Source organism: Eptatretus burgeri, chromosome 11 (assembly GCF_056783735.1).
Source record: "Eptatretus burgeri isolate ZD-2024b chromosome 11, Ebu_testis_v1, whole genome shotgun sequence".
In the NCBI taxonomy this organism is placed as follows: Eukaryota; Metazoa; Chordata; class Myxini; order Myxiniformes; family Myxinidae; genus Eptatretus; species Eptatretus burgeri.
This window is the reverse complement of record NC_140971.1, coordinates 17,112,372-17,119,112: the sequence shown is the minus strand read 5'-3', so window position 1 is coordinate 17,119,112 and position 6,741 is coordinate 17,112,372. Positions and strand designations below refer to the sequence as shown.

Below are 6,741 nucleotides of genomic sequence, written 5' to 3'. Positions count from 1 at the left end.
GGGATGGGCTACAGGACAATAGGCAAGCAGCTTGGTGAGAAGGCAACAACTGTTGGTGCAATTATTAGAAAATGGAAGAAGTTCAAGATAACAGTCAATCTCCCTCGGTCTGGGGCCCCATGCAAGATCTCACCTCGTGGAGCCTCAATGATCATGAGAAAGGTGAGGGATCAGCCCAGAATTACACAGCAGGACCTGGTCAATGACCTGAAGAGAGATGGGACCACAGTATCAAAGAAAACCTTAAGTAACACACTACGCCATCATGGATTAAAATCCTGTAGCGCACGCAAGGTCCCTCTGCTCAAGCCAGCGCATGTCCAGGCCCGTCTGAAGTTTGCCAATGACCATCTGGATGATCCAGAGGAGGAATGGGAGAAGGTCATGTGGTCTGATGAGACCAAAATAGAGCTTTTTGGTTTAAACTCCACTCGCCATGTTTGGAGGAAGAAGAAGGATGAGTACAACCCCAAGAACACCATCCCAACCGTGAAGCATGGAGGTGGAAACATCATTCTTTGGTGATGCTTTTCTGCAAAGGGGACAGGACGACTGCACCGTATTGAGGAGAGGATGGATGGGGCCATGTATCGCGAGATATTGGCCAACAACCTCCTTCCCTCAACAAGAGCATTGAAGATGGGGAGTGGCTGGGTCTTCCAGCATGACAACGACCCGAAACACACAGCCAGGGCAATTAAGGAGTGGCTCCGTAAGAAGCATCTCAAGGTCCTGTAGTGGCCTAGCCAGTCTCCAGACCTGAACCCAATAGAAAATCTTTGGAGGGAGCTGAAAGTCTGTGTTGCGCAGCGACAGCCCCGAAACCTGAAGGATCTGGAGAAGATCTGTATGGAGGAGTGGACCAAAATCCCTGCTGCAGTCTGTGCAAACCTGGTTAAGAACTACAGGAAATGTCTGATCTCTGTAATTGCAAACAGGTTTTTGTACCAAGTATTAAGTTCTGTTTTTCTGATGTATGAAATACTTATTTCATGCAATGAAATGCAAGTTAATTATTTAAAAATCATACAATGTGATTTTCAGGATTTTTGTTTTAGATTCCGTCTTTCACAGTTGAAGTGTACCTATGATAAAAATTACAGACCTCTATGTGGTTTGTAAGTGGGAAAACCAGCAAATCGGCAGTGTATCAAATACTTGTTCTCCCCACTGTATATATGTAATTAAGCTATACGGTTTTTTTGTACTGAACTCAGTTAGACTTACACTTTCACGAAAATGTAGTGAGAAGGCAATGGAACAAACTTCATATTTTGACATTTTTGAAACAGAGTGGTAACCACTTACACACGCTTCGCCTGGTACAATTCAATTTGGATTGTTTTCATTCACATAAATGATGTCCACAAATTACCGTTCCAAATTCAAACCGTAATAAAAAATTTAAAAAATGCATGAAATGGGATACCATGATACGGTTTGTTGCTTGTGAATGAATGAACATTTCTCAAAGTTTTATTGTCAAGATTTGTCAAGATCATCATATCACATTCATCACCATTTATCATCACTTGGTCTCTATAAAGCAGGAAACACTGCTTTTAATTGTGGGGATGCTATTTGCAGTAAATGTGATGTCACGCATCACAGGCGACAACTAGAAATGACAAAAGTAAATAAAGCTTTGAGAAATGTTATATATATATATATATATATATATATATATATATATATATATATATATATATATATATATATATATATATATACATATATATATATATATATATATATATGTTGTCTTGTTACGAATCTGGCAGCCATGAGCACTCAACATTCAGGTCCTTATAGAACAGTTATATCGGTAAGTGTGTGTTTATACTTAGGGCCCCCTACCTGTGTCTAACGGGAATTAGATGTGTGCGCTGCGGAGTTTTGTTTACAACAAATCTCCTTCATTTCACTTCACACACCAACGCCATTGCCCATGTGTGTTCGGCCACATACGTGGGCAGAGATTTGCATCGCCTCAGAACGGGACTCCGCCCAGGAAGACAGGGGCTTGCCCCTTATCCAATCAGGCCACAGAAGGAGACTTTCCCACGACATGCCGGCCAATGAGGGTTGAGATGGCCACAGAAGGCGACTTTCCCACAACACGCCGGCCAATGAGGGTTGAGATGGCCACAGACGGCGACTTTCCCACGACACGCTGGCCAATGAGGGTTGAGATGGCCACAGAGGGCGACTTTCCCACGACATGCCAGCCAATGAGGGTTGAGATGGCCAAAGAGGGCGACTTTCCCACGACACGCCGGCTAATGAGGGTTGAGATGGCCACGGAGGGCGACTTTCCCACGACACGCCAGCCAATGAGGGTTGAGATGGCCACAGAGAGCGACTTTCCCATGACGCCCCATCCAATGAGGGTGGAGAGTGCCTCAGACGGCGATTTGCTCACCCCAGAGGAAAAGGAATATAAAGGAACGCCAGGTTGGGAGCGTTAGTCGTCGTCGTGGTTGAAATTGTCGTCTTGAGGGTCGCGGGTCTTGGAGCTGGCTGGTTCGTCTGGTCCAAGGTCATTGCCGTATCCGATCTTCTCCTTGGTCGATTTGTGTGTGGCCAGTTGGAGAGCGCGGTACGTGGTGCTTGGAACGGCATTGTGCTGCAGGTTCGAGTCCCGCCAAGCCGGATTGTCGAAGACCACACGAGGTGGACATGTCCAAGCACAGGCTCTGGTCTCCAGCTCACCTTTCCTCGAGCTGGAAGCCTTCAATAAAGACCCGACAGGCTCCATTTATTTGTGTGTGTGTCTATGTGTGGGCCCATCTTCAAGCAGAATTGTGCAAGTGCTTTCTTTTGCTCATTGTACATTGCCTGCCTTTTATTCGGTTAGCTCTGCCTTCTTACGTGTTCCCTTCCCCCCATTATAAATAAGTCCCTTTTGTTGAATGTACAACTCGTTTCTGTGTTTCTTTCATTGGCTTAGCACGGTGCATGTTGGGAAATTGGGAAATGGTAAATTGTGCATTTGGACCGACGGGTCTTGGTAACCATCCGCTCTGGTTACGCACGGTTTGAGCACGATAACGGCTCGTTCCGCTCGAGGCCTGCCGAGTGTGTGAATTCCCCGGTAGCTTTGCCGTGTGGATACTTAGGTATATTGAAGTTGGCAATTAACCATATTCCACGCGGCCGAATTATTGGCGATTCACGGTCCTGCAAGGGACCCGTGCCTTTCGGAGTTCTCCGAGAAGCACGATCTAGATTCCGGGTGTTCGGTGGAGCCGACTCTACTGCTCCCTCTAGCGGACGTGCTCGCCGCCGACACCCGGCCCCACAACAGTCTTACTTGGAACCTTCTTATCATTACTGATTAGTCAACCTCTCCAATAGCGTTTTTACCACGTTTGGTTAACCCTTTGCGTGCTGCATTATTTACGGCCACCTGGTTCCCTGTCGTTTAATTTATTTCTTTCATAGGGCTGTGAATTTCAAATGGTATTTGCAAAAAAAAAACACAACTTGGGTGTCAAGGTAAACGAATAACCAAAATTAAGAAAAATTTGTTTCAATTTTTCAATCTTATTGCAAATCCGCAACCGCAGCACACAAAGGGTTAAAAAAAACCTCCAAAAACCTGCTTTAGATTCCTACCAACCTGTTTATGTCACCTTCAACTTGCCATGTTTGGATACTTTGGATATAAATGGATATTTTTCTTTGCCCCTTTAAGGTGTCACATTTACAGTCTTACATTTATACTAATATATGTCAGTGTGTGTGTCTCCTCGATAACTCCAAAACCATGAACACCAGCAGCATAAAACTTTGCATGCATATTAAGGGAACTCCGAGGAAGTGAATGAGTGAAAATTGGGTCTTTGGGTTAATTAAAGCACCCCTTTTGAAGATAATTAACGGCTTACGTCCAAGAAAGGCAATTATCCTTGGTCAGCCCAATTTTCCTCACAGGGGTCTTAATTCGGCCTATTCAAACAAGCCTTGCCTTGAAAGCTCGATGTACTCTCACGGACTAATGAAAGTAAATAATCAAAATATTACGTCTGATTTGAAAATTGGATCTGATGGTCTCGATAAGTGTTGAAATCTGGAGTGAAATCTGAAAATATTAACAATTTAGCGATTTTTATGACTTTGTGTATTTATTAAAGCAAAACATTAAACAAACTAATTTTTTGCTGTTCGGATGTTATATTGAATGAAGAAATGTGCAGAAAGTGGAACTTCCTGGAGCAAAACAAAAATAATTAACCAGTGGGATTGAAGCTGTTTTGCACGCCATGGTGAAAGAGTCAACAGTGGGTCCTTTTTTTTTTTTAGCAATTACGAACGCAGTTTGTCTTTTCACCTTTCTGAGCGATTTGCTTTCTTCATAAAAATATCAATATGAATCTATTGATTATATAACGATGATAACAAAAAAACAAACTTCCCACATCGGATCAAACCTCGTGTTACAAATTCCAGCATGTTGTTTTGATAAAGTAAGGCCTTGACAGACATTTTGTGTGCTCCTGTGGGAATTGAATTTTGTGAATTTTTCCACTTGAATTATGTAACATTCCTCATCTTTCTCAATCGAAGACTGGTGGACATGTAGCTAGGTTCACATGCACAGAGCAATCTTTATGAGCCGGTTCACACCGCTCTGCCCGATGGAGACCACCCCGACCTCGTCTATCTCTCTCTATATATATATATATATATATATATATATATATATATATATATATATATATATATATATATATATATATATATATATATATATATATATATATATATATATATATATATATATATATATATATATACCCCCCCTCTCTCTATCTATCTATCCACCCCACCCCCCCAATCTCTCTATCTCTATCTCTCTCACACAAATTACACATTTAAAAAACCCAATATGAAGTTAAGTTTTTGTGGTTCTCCTTTTCATGTACTTTATCGGTGCTGAACTTCGTATGGATCCTGTGAATCGATACATTTTAAATCCCTTCTCTAATCGATTGGTGCATCGAACGGCACAGCATCCTGTTCGCTTTAAATGTATGATGGGCGACCGTGTGCCCATTCGATAAACTTCTGATGGAGATACAATGAAGCCTTGCATACTTGTCTGGTCGTGTGAAAAACAAATTTTGTACAAAATGCAGGACACGGAGTCCCGCGGTTCCGAACAATCATTCATACAGTGAGTAAATTGAACCAGATGCGCGTTGCAAAGGTTATATGGTGTCTGTGAGTTTCAAAGCAAAATGTGTTTGACTAGCGAGGTACCCGTGCTATGCACGGGAGAGGAATGGACAGCTGGTTCGTGAAGGGCTTGGCCAAAAAAAACTTACTGAAGCTGACCCGAACAGAAGTGATGTGGGTAATATTTACAGGTCACAATATGACGAATCTGCAAATGTCACGGAAAACGATCGCATTATTTCCTCATTCTGCTTTAAACTCATTCTCCATATTTCATTCCAATCAATAATACTATACCATTAATGTAACAAAACACAATGTTACTATCAAACACTCGTGAGGAAAAGGAAGAGAAACGTCATTCTGACGTTACATCGAGATCGGGAGCAGCTTTGTACGGATTGAAAGTCAAAATCATCATTGTATTGAAGTATTTATGAAAACTCACACCCACCTTAAGACATCCTCTGGGACCCCAAAACGTTCCACAGAAGGTTTGGTGGGGCTAGCCCTACAGGAGAGGAGAGGGGAGGAGAGGAGGGAGAGGAGAGGAGAGGGGAGGGGGAGGGGGGAGAGGAAGGAGAGGAGGGGAGGAGAGGAGGGGAGGAGAGGAAGGAGAGGAGGGGAGGAGAGGAAGGAGAGGGGATTCTGGCAGATGTGATGTCCACTTTAACGACACGCACATTGATGGTGGAGGAGGAGCGGGGCGGGGAGGAGAGTGGGAAGGGAGGGGGAGGAGAGTGGGAAGGGAGGGGAGGGGGAGGAGAGTGGGAAGGGAGGGGGGAGGGGGAGGAGAGTGGGAAGGGAGGGGGAGGGGAGGAGAGTGGGAAGGGAGGGGAGGGGGAGGAGAGTGGGAAGGGAGGGGGAGGGGGAGGAGAGTGGGAAGGGAGGGGGAGGGGGAGGAGAGTGGGAAGGGAGGGGAGGGGGAGGAGAGTGGGAAGGGAGGGGGAGGGGGAGGAGAGTGGGAAGGGAGGGGGAGGGGGAGGAGAGTGGGAAGGGAGGGGGAGGGGGGAGGAGAGTGGGAAGGGAGGGGGAGGGGGAGGAGAGTGGGAAGGGAGGGGGAGGGGAGGAGAGTGGGAAGGGAGGGGGGGGGGGAGGAGAGTGGGAAGGGAGGGGGGGGGAGGAGAGTGGGAAGGGAGGGGGAGGGAGGAGAGTGGGAAGGGAGGGGAGGGGGAGGAGAGTGGGAAGGGAGGGGGAGGAGAGTGGGAAGGGAGGGGGAGGAGAGTGGGAAGGGAGGGGGAGGAGAGTGGGAAGGGAGGGGGAGGAGAGTGGGAAGGGAGGGGGAGGAGAGTGGGAAGGGAGGGGGGAGGGAGGGGGAGGAGAGTGGGAAGGGAGGGGAGGAGAGTGGGAAGGGAGGGGGAGGGGGGAGGAGAGTGGGAAGGGAGGGGAGGGGGAGGAGAGGAGGAGAGGAAGGAGAGGGGATTCTGGCAGATGTGATGTCCACTTTAACGACACGCACATTGATGGTGGAGGAGGAGCGGGGCGGGGAGGAGAGTGGGAAGGGAGGGGGAGGAGAGTGGGAAGGGAGGGGGGAGGAGAGTGGGAAGGGAGGGGAGGGGA

At 46.4% G+C, this 6,741-nt stretch overlaps 1 long non-coding RNA gene across 1 annotated transcript in view; it reads right to left on the bottom strand.

The window, feature by feature from the left end:
* LOC147016580 (uncharacterized) overlaps positions 1–5,745 on the bottom strand; it is a 53,726-nt gene extending 47,981 nt beyond the window's left edge. The window contains exons 1-2 of the long non-coding RNA XR_015049105.1: positions 5,636–5,745; positions 5,331–5,389 (exon numbers count right to left, since the gene is read on the bottom strand). This is a non-coding gene — a long non-coding RNA (uncharacterized LOC147016580). The remainder of the gene's footprint in view (positions 1–5,330; positions 5,390–5,635) is intronic.
* Positions 5,746–6,741: the final 996 nt, after the last annotated feature.